The following is a 16,835-nucleotide window of genomic DNA, read 5'->3' as shown; positions in this document are numbered from 1 at the left end:
CAATTCGATGTTTTGAAAAATGGCTGCAATCTAATTGAAAACATAACATATCTCATCGCAAATATAATCAAAATTGTCTATAGCTCTTTTTATTTCAATCCTTTGTTCTGTCATACTGAAAAGAGAGCAGCACAGCTGAAAGTTTGTGTGTGTTAATATCTTACTTACTTCTTCAACACAAAAATGTATTGAGACAATATATTACTACAATTACAAATATTACAGTTATTACGATATTACGGTAGTACTACAATTACAATTATTACTACAATGTTATTAAAAAATTAAAATGTATGATATATACCAAAATTATTGCTGTGCTCTTATATATGATATAACCAAGGAGTTAAAAAGACAACCTAAGCGTCTATTATCAACAATATAATTAAACAGGCATGATAACCTCTTGTCTATAAAACCAAGCACATTTTGTTGGTCTACAAATTGTATTATATTATTTTGTGTTAATGTATTTTATTAATATCCTTGTTGAAAAGATTATCTCGGTTAATAATCCTTAAGCTAAAATATTAAATATAACTATCTTGACCAATATACACGTGTGTCGAGCAAATGAACTCATTCAAAATAATTAGGTTTTTAATTGATGGAAATTTATAAACAACTTTTTAAAAGTTCACAAAACCTTTTCATGTAGTATAATTTACTACATTTACATTTACCTTTAATGTCAATTTGCCATCGCCCCATTTGCACACATGTTGTGTTTAAACTGTATGTAATATTTTCATTATTTCTTCTGTTGTATTCCTGTAGATAATAATATATATGAACACAAATGCTTTATATAAATAATTGTATACGTACCAGGTAAAAGCAATGCTTAGTCACATATCCTTAATCTAGCTAACTTGGGTTGTTTATTCCGAGGAAAACTACGTCTGGTTTTTTATTATATTTATATTAAGAGACAAAAATACTAATTATATTTTATGTCAGATATACTAAAATGGCGTCGTAAACAAACTGAAACAAACAATCGCGTTACAGAAATGAGCCAATCAAATGCCTTTGTAGGCCCATTCAAATGAACCAATCAAAAAAGTAGTCTCAGAGCCAGAGTTGAACGGACCACGCAAAACATACTCTATGATTTTTATTTACCCTTTGACCAAATAACGCAGACTGAAAAGTGAAGTCTGTCAGTGAGGCTTCAACATGAAGTAGGTTACAAATGTACTCGATGCGGTTTAATACATAGTATCATCATATGTTCTAGATCCTTCAAAATTTATTTATAAACCTCATAATCTTTTTTCACTATAAAATACTCTATTCGTTCTATATAAAACAAAACATGACAACAGTGAAATTCTACAACAAGCAATGATTCATATATCGAGAGCACTTAAACCAATGTACAAGTTAATCGGCACTATTACATAATTAACATCACTTAACATTGCATAATAACCCAAGTAAACTCGTAAAGTTCAGAATGATGTTTACATTGTTAATAAAAAAATTGAATATGTGCGTACCAGGAAATTTATAGTTAAAAAAATATATAAAAATATAAATGCAAATCATTTTTGTTAATGTTATTATAATTATATTTTTTGTTTGTTTATACATCAACTTCAGGGGTTCTCTAAGGTCACGCATACGTGTAATAGGTAGTTTGTATGTCCAGACTTGTATTTTATAACTTTTTTATATTTTGGCAATATATTGTCGTTCCTTAGTGTTAAAATACACTTCAAAAATTTTTCAGTTGATGCGAAAAATCAGGAAAATCAACCATCAAAGATTGATATGCTAAGTTTAGACATGATGAAATGAGCACCGAAGACGGTGAACGCAATGGAGAAAAAATCATAATAAAGATATCAACTGAACGTGTACAATATATCGTTCAGGAATAGTTCTGCACACTGGTGGGAAAATGGAACAGTCAGCTGGCAAGATTATGGCATCTGCATTTTGGGATACGCATAGAATAATTTTCATTAACGACTTTGAAAAAGGAAGGATGATCAACAGCGATTATTAGAAAGCGTTATTGGACCGTTTGAAGAAAAAGACTGTGCTGCTTGACCAAGACAATGCACCGTATCACAAGTTAGTGAAAACGATGGCAACAATCCATGAATTGGGCTTCAAATTGCTTCCTTACCCGCCGTATTCTCCAGATCTGGTCACCAGCGACTATTTCCTGTTCTCAGATCTCAAAAGAATGAAGAAAGAGACCTATTTTGAAGCAAAGGACAAATCGTACTACAAAAATGGTATCGAGAAGTTGGAGGGTCGCTATAATCAGTGCATCACCTTTGAAGGGAGTTATGTTGAATAAAAAAATTCTAATTTTGCCAAAAAAATGTGTTTTACTATTTAAAATTAAAATAAACGTATCATCATGGGGCTTAGTGATAAAAAAAAAACATAAATACATAAAACCGTGTTATAATTACTGCAACGTTGTCGCTTGGACATGGCGTTCGATTGACGCTCGACCAGAAGAAAATCAATTAAACTTATTTATACATAACGATAACAACACGACCGATACATCACCGTACAAGACAATGTCATTAACTTAAAACCTTCATAGCGCCCGTTACGTTCCTGTTTATCTATCGCGGCGGACAGGAACGGAACGTTTAAAACAATTGACTCCATCCTGCTACAGGCGGCGTCTGACAACGGCGGTCCCTCGACGATCCTGCGAGTCCTGCGGAGCCAGGACCGACCGGCGAGCGTTCTCCTTCCAGTATCAAGCGAGCCGCTGAATGAACGCGGAACGTTACGGATTACGGTAAATATGGCGGCGGAGCGTGCTGTATTGACATTCTCGATGATGGTTGAATGATTTTGCGCCATCATGATTCCTGCGGTACCGGGAACGATCACGTTTCGAGTGAGGGTTTAAATGGTTCAGTGAAGTTGCGTGTTTTGCTCGTAAAGTACTAACTGCAGGTTAGTTTTGCGGGTCTGTTACGTTTGCGAGTCGATGTCGTTTCGTACAACCAGTTGATCTTGATAAATATACTGTCGTTTTCGCGTATACTTAATAATAAGAATCGGTGTGATTTAAAACAATCGAAAAATCAACAAGTTAATTTCATTGATGTAGTACTAATCAATAAACAAATATCTAACATTGAGATTTGCTGAAATATTTTGTCGTCAGTATTCAGTAGAAGATAAACACTTTGAATTCTGATAATTCGTCACCAGAATTTCAATTTATATACTTTTATATACAATTGTATTGGATGAGTTTAGCATTAAATTTTGTTCATTTTTCAATTGAAAATTGTTATAATTAAATCGATAATAAATTCCACTCATCATATATATTTTATTACTCGTTACTTTACTTAACGTAACATTACGTTACTCGTTATTTAAATAAGTTTGAGTCATATACACTTGTTATTTTAACACTAATTTACAAATGTATGTAAGCTAAGGGCAGAGCTAGATTAATTATGAATATTTAAAATAAATTTTCAATATTTTAAGGGTTCACAAATTAACTTAATTAACGTGATAATAATAATGATTTATAGAAATTGTGTCATTGATGGTGGTTTGATAACTATTCAACATATCAACTTTTCCACTTACATAGTTGTCTTAGATCAATTTAGATTGAAATTCTGGTTAATTTCCAATAGAAAAATGGTATAATAAAAGCTGTCGTAAATTCCATTCATCAAATATATTTTGTTACTCTCTTCGTTTTTTTTTAAACAAATTTAAGTCATCTACATCTGTTAATTTACCACTAATGTATACAAACATATAAGATAATTAATTATAACAAGTGAAATAGAAATTGAATATGCATTTTCAATATTTTAATCAAAGAATCCACAAATTTTTTAATGTGGTAGTAATAAATAAACAAATATTTAAGTATAATTTAGATTTATAGTAATAGTGCATCATTGATAATGGCCTGATAATTATTAACCAAAATTTCAATTTATATATTAGTAAATTATCTTAGATTGGTTTAGTTTCAAATGTTCTTTAATTTTCAACCGAAAAATGAAAAAAAACTTAATAAATTCCATTTCCCAGATATATTTTATTAATTTCTGCATCTTTATTTAAATAGATTTGTTAGTTTACCAGTAATCTATACAAATATGTAAGCTTAAGGCAGAGTTAGATAAATCGTTAATAATTAAAACAAACACAAAAATTTAAAAATACACTTTATCTAAAAATTAACATATTTAAACAATAAATAGTTTCCTTTGTAATTGTCTGATAATCCAGTTGATACTTATAAATAAACTATATTTTTCTCATATACTGAATAATATAAATAGGTGTGATTTAAAACAATTGAAAAATCAACAAGTTAATTTCATTGATGTAGTACTAATCGATAAACAAATATCTCACACAGAGATAATACTGAAATACAAATTTTTTAAAGATTTTTAATATTCTTTTTTAAGACTTTGTCACTAGTATTGATTAGAAAGTTACCACTTTAATTTCTGATAACTCTTGATCAAAATTTCAATATATTTATTACTAAATTGTCTTAGATAAGTTTGGCTTTAAATTTTGTTCAGTTTACAATAAAAAAATGTTGTAATAAAGGCTGTAGTAAATTCTATTCGTCACTTATATTTTATTACTCTCTACGTCTTTATTAAGATAATTTTGAGACATATACATTTGTTATTTTGCCTTTAATTTATACAAATATGTAAGCTTAGGGCATATTTAAATTAATCATGGAAAATTTAAGCACATTTCCAATATTTTTATAGACTAATCCACAAATTCACTTAATTAACGTGATATTAAACATGTGGTGGTCGATAAACAAATATTTAAATATCCCTTAGATTTATATAAATATTGTCATTAATGATGAATTGATAATTATTCATAAAAATTTCAATTTGTACACAAGTATATTATATTAGTTTGGTTATTTCTCAAATCAATTTTAAATTTCGGCGTCTTTATTTAAATAAATCTGAATTAGATACATTTGTTTGTTTACCACTAACATTTACAAACATGTAGACTTAAGCCATAATTAGATAAATCAATAATAATTAAAACAAATCCACGAGAATTTAAATATATAATTTCGATATTTTTATTCAAAAATCCACATGTTAATTAATGTGATACTAATCAATAAATAGTGAGTCTTTGTGTAAACTGTCTTTTTCACATATACTTGATAATAGGAATCGGTATAAATTAAAACAATCGAAGGATCAACAAGTTCATTCCGTTGATGTAGTCAAGACTAATCAATTAACAAATATCTAACAATTTCAACAAATTAATACTAGATGAACACCTTGATTTGCTATAACTAAACAGGATATTTCATCATTCTTCACCAATATTTAAATTTCAGTACTATAAATTATTTTATATATAAGTTTAAATTTCATTGCATTTTCAGCAAAAAAATTATATAAATTAAAAGTTTAATAAATTCCGTTTGTCACATATATTTTATTACTCCCTACGTCAATTTAAATAACTTTGAATCGTATCCATTTTTTCATCATGAATAATTGAAGCAAATTGTCAAGAAATTAAATATATATTTTTACTATTTTAATCAAAGAATCCAAAAATTCAGTTAATTAATATGGTAGTAATTAATAAACAAATATTTAAGTATCATATAGATTTATAGAGATGGTATATCATTAATGATGGTCTGATAATTATTCACCAAAATTTTAATATATATACTAGTAAATTATCTTAGATTGGTTTAGTTTTAAATTTCTTTCAATTTTCAATTACTTAATGGGATATTAATCAATAAATAGTGTGTCTTTGTGACTATCTGATATATATTCTTTAAAAAATTAATAAAGTAAAAACGTAATAAATGTATTTCGTCAAACATATTTTATTGCCTGTTACGTCTTTATTTGAAATCAATTACTAAATTAGAATTATGACAAAATTGGTACTATTAGAATATAAACAAATATTTCAATATCAAAACACTTATTACACTTATATTTAATGGATTAGTGTGTATCCTGTTAGATCACTTTAGTTTGGAATTCTGTTTAATATCCAACAGCAAAATGCTGTAGTAAAAACTGTAATAAAACTTACGTCAAACATATTTTATTAGCCATTGCGTCTTAAATAAATCAAGGTAGTGTAAAATGGTTAGTTTATCACTAATTTTATACCAGAATCTAAGGTTATATTAATTATAAATTACCGCGAATTAGAACATAATACTTTAAAATTAAATATATATTACAGATATCATAATACCAAATTCAATTATATACATTCTTATTGGAATATAATATTAATTGGATAAGAAACGTGAATGATTTTCACACAAAGCAATGTTTGTGTAGGAAATTTAGAAAAGTCTGCTGTTATTGACATATTTAATCACACAATTTTGGATTGGAGCGGATTGGACTAGATCTGGTCATTATGACAGATGTTGAAGCAATTAGAACATTAATTTCTTGATTTTCGCTATGGTAATTATAAAACTGATATTAATGCATTATTAGCTGCTTAGACTACCCTCACTAAATCGTCTCTAAGAATGGACACCTAAAATAGATGCCCAACAAGACCTCCTTTGTGGGAAATGGATAATATTACCCGTATTACCTATAGCATCCTTTACAAAACACTATAAATTCCAAAATGTGATACTATATATATGCCGCCTTGGTTGGGGTAGTGGTATAGGCCAGAGGACGGTCCCCCTACTGTTGTGATAGTCGCAGATTCGAGTCCCACTGAGACATAGGCGTAAATTTATGTTTATGATTATTTAATATTGATGATTGTCCTAAGCAAGACTGCAAAATCCGACAAGAAAAATGATCCCAGTCACGCCAGTAACCAGGCTGGGTAAGATCGGAACCCACGTTAAACTGTACATCCAGTCCAAATAAATTCTCGTTGGTAAAAATGATACTTTAAAATATAAAAAAAACTATTATATATATATATATATATATATATATATATATATATATATATTAAGTATTTTAAGCAAACTTGCAAAATTACTGTTACAAAAATTTTGATAGAAGATTAATGTTTATTTCAAACTTTTAAACAGCACATCTGCATATCCTACTTGATTTTATTGATAGAAATAAAACAGTACATATACTTTAATAACTGTAACTGAACTTTGTATAGTAAAATATTTTAAATTATTTAATGAGATCGGTTATTCTAATTTAAACGAACGTATGTTTTTATCATCGCTGTCAATATACTTCTGTTACAAAACATGAATCAGATTACTAACCGGATGTGGTTTCAACTTTTTTTTCGCCTAAAAAATAGTTCGGCCAAAGTAGTGACGATATTTTTTCATAAAAATATTATATAGCGCAAGTTAAATTAGACGATATAATTATCTAAATATACTTATATTATTAGTGTATTAACATATGGAAATATAACTATAATAATTGCTTTAATTATCATTCATCCTTGATATTCACGTTTATTTTCAGTAATGAACATAATCCCAATACGTATAGTAATAATTAGAATAATTTCTATTGGGCCTTTACATAAGATATAAAACATAATAACGAATGTTTACCCAAAAAGTGCTTTTAGTGGTAGTAACAACTTAGTGTTTGTGAACATATATGGCAAGGTAAAAAGAAGTTGCCATGTTTGGTCTTGAAAGTTTAAAGATGGTCGAAAATATATGAAAACAAGCAATTGAAATCTGAAATAGAAAAAAGTCCATCTTGATAGACCTTATTCTTGTGATGATCATTATCTCCGTAACACATAACACTTGATCTTGTGAAAAATTAAGTAGTTGTTTAGTTTTTTTTAATATATTTATTATATTGTGCTCCAGGGTAATAATGTTTGTGTATCAACACTTCTATTTTTCTATTAAATGTACCTCACTGCACTACAGAAGATCAAATGGTTTGATTATTTTGAGTCTGTGTCCTATTATGGTGTTAACCAAGAGTTGTATTTCTTTGATATTGACATGAGGATGGAGCCTATCCTCATATATCCTGGCAATTCTCTTGATGTCCTGCGTGACAGTCGGTATTTTAAGGTCTCAGTAACAGTAATCAGTCCTGTGTCCCTCAAGATACTTAGAGTTATTGCTATATAGAATGATTTTTTGTTATTAGTGCTTGTGTAGTCTGATTATACGTGTACTGCACATGCACAGATTTACTTTCGTTAATTTTAATTTTCCAGCTTTGGGTACGATTATATATATAGTCACTTACCTGTTATAAGTTTCATGTGGTTCTCTCGTTATTGTGATATTTTCCATTTATGGTATATCACATATGTAGAATAGATATAGAATTGGCCCAATACACTCCTTGTGGTACACCTGCTTCTTGTATTGTAAAGTAGGTTCCCCCTTGTGTGACTCTAAATATTCTGGATGTAATATAAGATTTCAACAGTTCGGTGTTTTGGCATTCAAGCCTTCCAGGTGTCTGGACATGTTTTAGTCGAAATGCTGCATTGATGAAGTTGGCGCGTTTTATCATTCTCTTTCTTGGTAGTTTTTGCGATAATTGTCCAAAAGTTATTAAGTCATTACTTGCTGACGATATAGATAAACTGTTCAAAACAACATTGAATCGAATGCCGTCTGACAGCCTATCGTTTGCAGACCTAACAAAACATCTACCGGTGAATACATGAGCAGATTTAAATCACCGACAATCAGGCAAGTTGTAGGTGATAGGAAGTTCGCCGGGTCACCTATTCTTTATATATACATTTATAATTTATCTGTGTGTATGTGTTCTGCTCCTAAACGGTTGGACCAATTTTGATGAAATTTTGTGGGTGTGTGTTTATGTGAATTCGAGAATGGTTTGGATTCACAACCGGAAGCGATAGGTGGCACTGCCATAGAGTTTATTAGGATACATTAAAAGTCATCGTGGTCCGATAGATTAAATAATCTACGCCGGTGCGCGCGTCCCCACTGTTAGAAATATTTGAATATTCTCAGTGTTACTTGGGACGTCGTGGACCCACGACGTCCCAAGTAACACTGAGAAATATATATATATATATATATATATATATATATATATATATATATATATATATATATATATATGTATGTATGTGTAAAAATTACCTTTCAAAAGGAAGTAATTAAATTAAAAAGAAAGAAATGCTTAGCTTGCTTCAGTTCTTCAGTGTTGCCAAATCTAAAGGCAAGAACTATATATTGTACTAAATGGTACAAATCGTATCTACTCTATTATTATTTTTTGTTTCACAATAAAATATAAAAGTTAATTTCAGAAGGTATTATTAAATAAATGATTTTTCTAAAATTAATTACATGCATAAAGCAAATAGCCTAACGGTAATTTTGGCAATATGGATTATTGTAGATATTTGATATTTGAAAGTAGCTGAATTTCTAGACCACGATGATTTTTACTGTATACTGCGTTTATTGGGATTTGTTTTTCTTTTAAAAATATTTCGATTTTCATGTCAATCCAAAAAAATAAAGTTTGGACAGAATAGCTACAGTTGGATCCGCTAGTATTTCATAAAACTGTAAATTTTTAATACTCTTAATAACCTAATATTGGATTAATATCCACGGTCATTGAACAACGTTGTTTTACCAATATATTTCGTTTTGGTTGTTGAACTTTCGCTGCTAATAAAAGGGGCACTAACAATTTCCTTTCGGCAGCTCGAAACATCGTTAAATTCAAAATATTTTCTCAACGAATTAAAGAACATGAAACCGTTCGTAAAAGGAAAATTGCTAATTTTAGTACGCATGAAGCGAAATCTCCTTAAAAATATTCAAATAGGCTTCAAGAAGTGTGAGATGTTTCGTGATAAAAAAATGAATAATGCAAGCGACTCTGGCGATTAGATTAGAATGGCACCGTGAAAATGTTCGGTATAAAATTATTTATGATAAAATTCAAAAGGAGTACTTAAGACATTGAAATTATGTTTTTTCTTTTCGTCCGGATACAGAAGGGAGGAAACGTGTTTTTAAATATTTCCCAACAAAGATTAACATTAACAAAATTAATATTTGAGATGTATTTTGTCCTTCTGGTAATTTTTTTTTAATCTTGACGATCGCGATATTAAAAAGCGTATATTTTAATAAAATTATACGGTTCATTTCAACAACCTTTTAATTTGTTGAATTTAAAATTGAAGGAATAATATCCGACGAATCAAATTAATTTTTTTTGTTAATAGTACTTAGCCAGTTTGTTCTAATTTTTCCAACAGTTTCGATAATGGAAAGGTTTATAGATTTTGATTTTATATAGTTTTATGACAATATGTCCTTTCCGACTCAGGACACGATAAAATTATTTATATTAGCCTTGGGAACTATCGACTGTTTAGTAATTAACTACTTTTTACTATCGACTGATTTAGTTAACTACTTTCAGTCGCTATTTTCAGTTGAATTGATTTGACTTTCTCAAAATAATGTGCCGCAATCCTCAAAATAATGTGCCGAATATATATGGATTTATATTTTGTTTGTAGTATGTTTGTAAAATAACAATATATTATACATTAAAATAGCAGCATTTTGGAACTCTATTTTTCAATATTATTTATTAATATAATAAGGAAAAAACATTTTGATTGATAAAAATAAATAAACGAAATACTTTTATTATATTATGTTACTGTTATTTTCTGAATATTAAAAGACGATTCAATATATTTGGGACAATTATTCAATTTCCTTTTTCATACTTCCTATTTAAAACTAATTAATCTGAACAGCATAAAGAATCAAACAATTATTTCCGTCCTTTTTTCTCTCAAAATTACATATCTGTCTATTATCGCTGAAATAGAGAAGTACGCAATCGCTGAAATAGAGAAGTATGCATTTGTCTGAAATAAGAATTAGTACTTTTAGTAGCTAGATTTTTTACTATCGACTAGTTCGACTGTTTTGCGACTATCGACTGTTCATGTTCATTACATTTCTTAATAAAAACACATTTTTATATAGTCTATCTAAAGTACCAGCGAACTCATATAATCTCAATTCATGACCTCAGAGCCGTGCAATGTTGTCGTATTTAACGATGACATTTTACTTATTTTAGCTTCGGTAACGAAAAACGTTATAAAATATAATTTATTTTAATATTAAAATACATCTAATGCATATATTATCGAAGGACTTAAACCACAGTTAATTTAACAGTCACAATAGTTTGTAGGTTAGAGTTATTTTATTATTTTTACATTGACCTCTTTTCTAAGCCACCGATGGTATCCCCTGGAGGTTTAATCGACCTATTTAGTTAATTAGTAATTGTACAGCTAAGTGATATATGTTATTTTCTTCACCGAGCATATTTACCCTTTTATGATTAGTACTTTTTCCTTTGTTGCTGTGTTTTCTTGTCAAATCATTATGATATCACTGTATTTCTTTTTAGTTTCTTCTGCGTATGTTTTTCTGGATAAAATTATATTTAATCACAAAACAATTAGTATTCATTTCCTCCTCATAGAATGTATCCAAATTCTCTTATATATCCTGAACAATTACACACACACACACACACACATACACACACACATATATATATATATATATATATATATATATATATATATATATATATATATATATTCTATATTAATTGTATACCCACCTTTAGTTGTTTCTACTCCTATTACTCTGTTTTGGTATTGTCAGCATTGAGCAAGTATTCAAGTCAATAACTAAGCTGTTAATATTCAGTCTAACACTACTTCACAATTTCACCATTTGTCAATGCCCTCTTCTACCCGTCTGATAGAAATCATCCAAACCGTAAGATGTTCCCACATATCCAAACAGCTCTTGCCACGCAGGCAAGACTATATTATATATTATATATATTATATATATAATATATATATAATATGTATATATATATATATACTATATTATATATATATATATATATATATATCAGTGTCATCCAAATTGGATTTATTTTCATCCGAAAATATTACATGGTAATTTTTTTTCATCAAATTGCAATCGTTCTTTCTTTTTCCAATTATATGTGTTTTTGTTAAAGGTTTTTTTCTTCTTGCATCTTATAGGAGATATGGCTTTTACTTATTAATTTGTAATATTGCCATTAATATCTTAACTAGACAACTTTAATCACAGAATATAAAATTAAAAATTAATAAATATGATTTTTATTAAGACCTGCCGTGCAAACTCTTTTCAATAATCTGCTATAAGAGGGTGGTTCAAATATGATCGAGACAAACACTCTGACACGTTTATTTACTATTGAAAAAATTTACAAAAATCTGCAATTTTTCTAGGTATTTCTTCACACCAGTTACTCATTTTGTCAACCTTTCCGGAAGTTTTTTAATGTCGGTATCGAAAAATTCCTTGGGCAACTCAGACAGCCATGTCCACACGAACTCCTCTACCTCGCCGTCGGTGTTGAATCTTTGACCTTCGAGGGTTTCTTTCAGTGGTCCAAACATGTGGTAGTCGCAGGGTAATAAATCCGGACTGTAGGGGGGGTGTTCCGGTACCTATGCTATTCCAGTTAGAGCTAGAGAGAGTTAGAGGTTAGAGCAGTATGCAGCATTAATGGTTCGTTGTTTACGCAGGAACTCGACGTACAGCACGCCCCGCCGGTCCCAGAGTATCGTAGACAGAACTTTACTCTAACAACACGGACACTAACGCGGGTCTGGTTGTCTTCGCTTTGACTGGCGCCCCTTCTTTCTGCTTCCTCCACTTTTTCGACCACATCTTGCTTTCGAGAGTGTAATAGTTTACCCACGCCTCATCTGTAGTGAAGATTCGCATTAAGAAACCATCCCGCTCTGACTCGTATCGCGTCAGCAAGCAGCGAAAAAATTTGAACCGCGTAAATTTTTGCTCGACAGTTTAGGAACCCATCGCGCCCTATTTTGTGATATTGTAGGTGTTCGTGGATGATAGACTCTACACTACCAATACTGATGCCGAGTTCAGCCGAAATGTCTCTAATATTCATCCTACGGTTCTTCAAAATGAGTTGTTCTACGCGGCGAATGTTGTCTAGTATGATGCTGGTTCGCAGTCGACGATCATGCGGCTCATTCTCGACGGCGACCCTCTTTGAATGCTTTGGCACATTTAAACACGGCAGCCCTACTCAGGCGCTCACTACCGAACTGATTTAACAAACGCAGAAGAATTTCTGTCTTGCTAACGCTTTCTCACACTAAAAAACGAATGACAATACATTGCGCTACGACGCTCAGCACTTGACGTTCACTCATGGTCCTAGCACGCTCGTGAAACATATGCTTCCGACGAAAACTATGCCACACTATTCGTAAGAGACCCAGCTATCACATGCTAAAGACCACGACCTTCAAAGCACACTTGCGCGCCATCTATAGCGTTTGTCGTCATCATATTTGAACCACCCTCGTAATATTTTTTTTTATTAAAAAAGACATTAATTTATAAATATAGAAACAATACTCACGACTTGCATTAAATTTTAATTATATTGAAATATGGATTTATGGATATTACTGCTAATAATTCATAAAACTTTTAATATGAATCATAAATATTGTCTCCCACAGTTTAATTAAATCAACAGATGCTACTACAGTTTTAATTTTGCTATATAACATCGATTCTGTTTAATCCGTTTAATTTACAATTATGTGCTTTGTACTCAACATGAACCATTTTAAATTAATTACTGTGAAATATTCCATTTATTCCATAATGTTTGTAGTTGGTTAGAAAGATGGAGCAGTCAGAATTTATTTACAATAATGTGAGAGAATGCCATAATAGTGCCATTACAAATACAATATTCGGAGAGAAAAAGTTTCATTCGTTAAACAAGAAAAAAGCAGTTTATTCAAAGCATAAACTGTATCTAGCTATTTTCATCATCTCTTTAGAAATGTTTAGTTTCCAGAATATATTTATGTCTCTTGATATAGTTCATTAAATAAGAAAAACAGCAGATATTTTGCCATAAGGGCATACACGACTTTTATAGATTAGAAAGCTATAGGGAGGTACCTAGCAATGGACTAGTAGATGTATAACACGAAATGTAATTGATCTAAAAATGTTAATAAACACGATTTGACAATGAAACTGTAAGAAATAAACCAGCACTTTTACAGTCGATGCGTAATATACTAACAGAAAATGAATTATCGATAATTAACAACTATTAGAAGCATTCACTTAAGAGAAACTGTTTTATAGCTAACGTGGACAATAGCTGGCATTGAACATGGTAAATTAAAAACGTAAATAAATATATTAAAACAATTAAGAATTACGAAGGTAACTTAAATTATATAACAGTGTACAATTAATATTATAGTTATAGTTTAAGTTATTTGTTATATTTTATTTGCTTAATATCATAACAATGTGTAAAAATAACATAAGTATACACGATTTTAGACCTGAGCAACCAAAAGCTGTTTAGCTAAATTGGGAGGCTTGAATCAAAATCAATAGCTTTTTAAAATTAGTTCTAGTTTTCGAAATATTCAATAAATTCGTTATTTTATCTACTATTTTTGACCACTAACTGTCATTTATTGAATATTAAAGGATAAATCAGAAATGTGAAAAAGAACAGATGTTGAACTTAGTTTTTTATACTGCTTAGAATTCACATATTAGGATCCAACAGTAATCGCTCATCATGGCTTCGTCCCAAAATCCTTGGCATCCTTTTTGGATTTGTAGGAAAAAATCAATAAGTGAATGTAGAAAGGGTATTTTGAGAGACACTCGAGCTCCAATCTTGTAGTAATTTTCCAATAAATTGTCGATTACGTGCTTGCAATAGGATGATTGGTTTCTGTGTACGATGCCCATGCTGCTGCTACTTCATCAACCATCACTGTATGACAATTACCGAGCACATAACATTCACAAATATACCAGAAACGGTATAAATCGACTTTCCAACGTCGCCTCTTCATTTTCACTGTTCTGAAAGACAATTACAGCACAAAAACAAGTTCCAAATGATGTTTATTGCAACATTGCCAGCTGAACTCGAACTAAACTAGAAAACTAGAACCGATCTTGACATACGGATTGAAAATCTGAGTTCAGGGAGTTATTATTATTAAGCGGTACTTTGTATTATGAGGATTGTTCTTTATAAACTAGATAATGCAATTTTACGTTCTTTCTGCCTTTATCGATGGGTTTTTTCCAGCTTGTTAACTAGGTATTTTTTCACGAATTATATTTTTTGCTCAGTTCTGGAGTAGTGCATTAACAAAATCCCTTTTATGTTCCAACAAATTATGATACTCAATTTTTGGATTCATGTATACATTCAGTAGTCTAGATGATGCGATGAGACTATTTTTCGACTTTAAGGACTTGATTTGTTTTACCCTCAAATCCTTTTTATAGCAGGAACTCTATCCCAAGCTGATAACATTTTGCTTTTCTTTGTACACTTGCTTATTACATTTCATTTTAATTTAAGCAATATTGTAAACAATGCTAAATTCATATAGATAAGCACGTAACTTCGGTTGTTTTAATATAACTTTGACCATGACTTCTCTAATAATTGCCGCTATTTATATATTACGTTATATCATGAAACATAAGGAATTTACATAGTTCATAAAGTTTTAGAGCAAAATTGTACGGAAAAATAAACTGTAAAACTTGTTAAGGCGAGTTGTTAGACAATATTTTCCCAAAAAAAAGATAATCGAATATCACTGCTAATGTGTAATTGTAATTAATTGTAATTAATTGTAATTCAGAATGTCCAATATCAAGTCTACAGTAATGGAAACATTTGTCAAGAAATGTTGGCAATTTCCTTAGTGACTTGCTTTCTCAATTTATCTCGGATCAGCCTATATAACTCTTAAAAACTAAAAATATGTAATAATAGATTGAGTATAGCAAAGTCATATTTCCGTCACTATAAAACACGAGGTAACCTGGTGTACCATGCACTAAAGCTTTTTTCTAATATCTTCTAAATATCAAAACTCTAATGTGGCCTGGTGGAAAATAACATCTTTCCTACTAATAAATATTGTTTTCTTATATATTTTTTAAAGTTGGTAAAAGGATTAGCAACTGGACTGGGCCTACAGTTTAACGTAACCAAACCAAATACTTACCATAACTTTCCCAAAGTCAAACGCAGCCAAATCAATTCTGCACTAGCGTTCACTTAAACACTCATCGCCATATTCACCATGCTGTTTTCCTTTTCAGAAGTAAAAGAACAAAACACAACAAAAATAACATTCTGAAATCTCTATTTTTAAAGCTAAATAACTTTTTTAAAATTAAAATTTTTATAGTTTACTAAGGACAAAGCCATATTTTAGCAAAAACCGAAACATTCTTTTTCCCAGTCCATTATTTTAAAGCAATTAAGAGATACAAAGACATCATGAATTATACAACAATACATAATGAGTAGTTCTTGTTTAAATTCATTTACAAAATCTCACCTGTATTTAATAAATTATTTCGCACTAATGGCTTTCCATTAATGTGTCCTCGTTGGCGTGATTCCGTCTAAAATCATTTAACAAGTGAATAGAACAGCGATTCATGGAAAATTAACCAAGCGAGCAATCCGATGCCGAATAGGACATTTCTGCATGGTCGAATAGTGCGCGGGACTCTCCCCACTTACCGGATCGAATATTTACTAAACCTGTGGCTCCGTTTGAGGAAATTACCAATTAAAGTTTCGAGTTTGAAATTCAAATCGAAAGAAGTCCCGTTTCCGCAATTCGGCGACTATTCGACCTGATATCTAATTTAAATACAAATATCG

The 16,835-nt window shown here is 30.2% G+C and overlaps 1 protein-coding gene and 1 long non-coding RNA gene across 5 annotated transcripts in view; one reads left to right on the top strand and one right to left on the bottom strand.

Annotated features, from left to right (window-relative positions):
• dnc (phosphodiesterase dunce) overlaps nt 1–16,835 on the top strand; it is a 787,050-nt gene that overhangs the window by 339,134 nt on the left and 431,081 nt on the right. The window lies entirely within an intron of this gene.
• On the bottom strand, nt 12,150–16,293 carry LOC143190928 (uncharacterized). Its single transcript, XR_013004351.1, has 3 exons — nt 15,252–16,293; nt 13,438–15,144; nt 12,150–12,234 (listed from the first exon to the last, which is right to left on the bottom strand). It is a non-coding gene; the product is annotated as an uncharacterized LOC143190928 (long non-coding RNA).

The sequence above is a fragment of the Rhynchophorus ferrugineus genome, unplaced genomic scaffold (assembly GCF_030347505.1).
Source record: "Rhynchophorus ferrugineus isolate W39M unplaced genomic scaffold, kcgeb_rfMv2 rfM2, whole genome shotgun sequence".
Classification (NCBI taxonomy): Eukaryota; Metazoa; Arthropoda; class Insecta; order Coleoptera; family Curculionidae; genus Rhynchophorus; species Rhynchophorus ferrugineus.
Note: the sequence above shows the minus strand (reverse complement) of the source record. Positions and strands in the feature narration are given on the sequence as shown.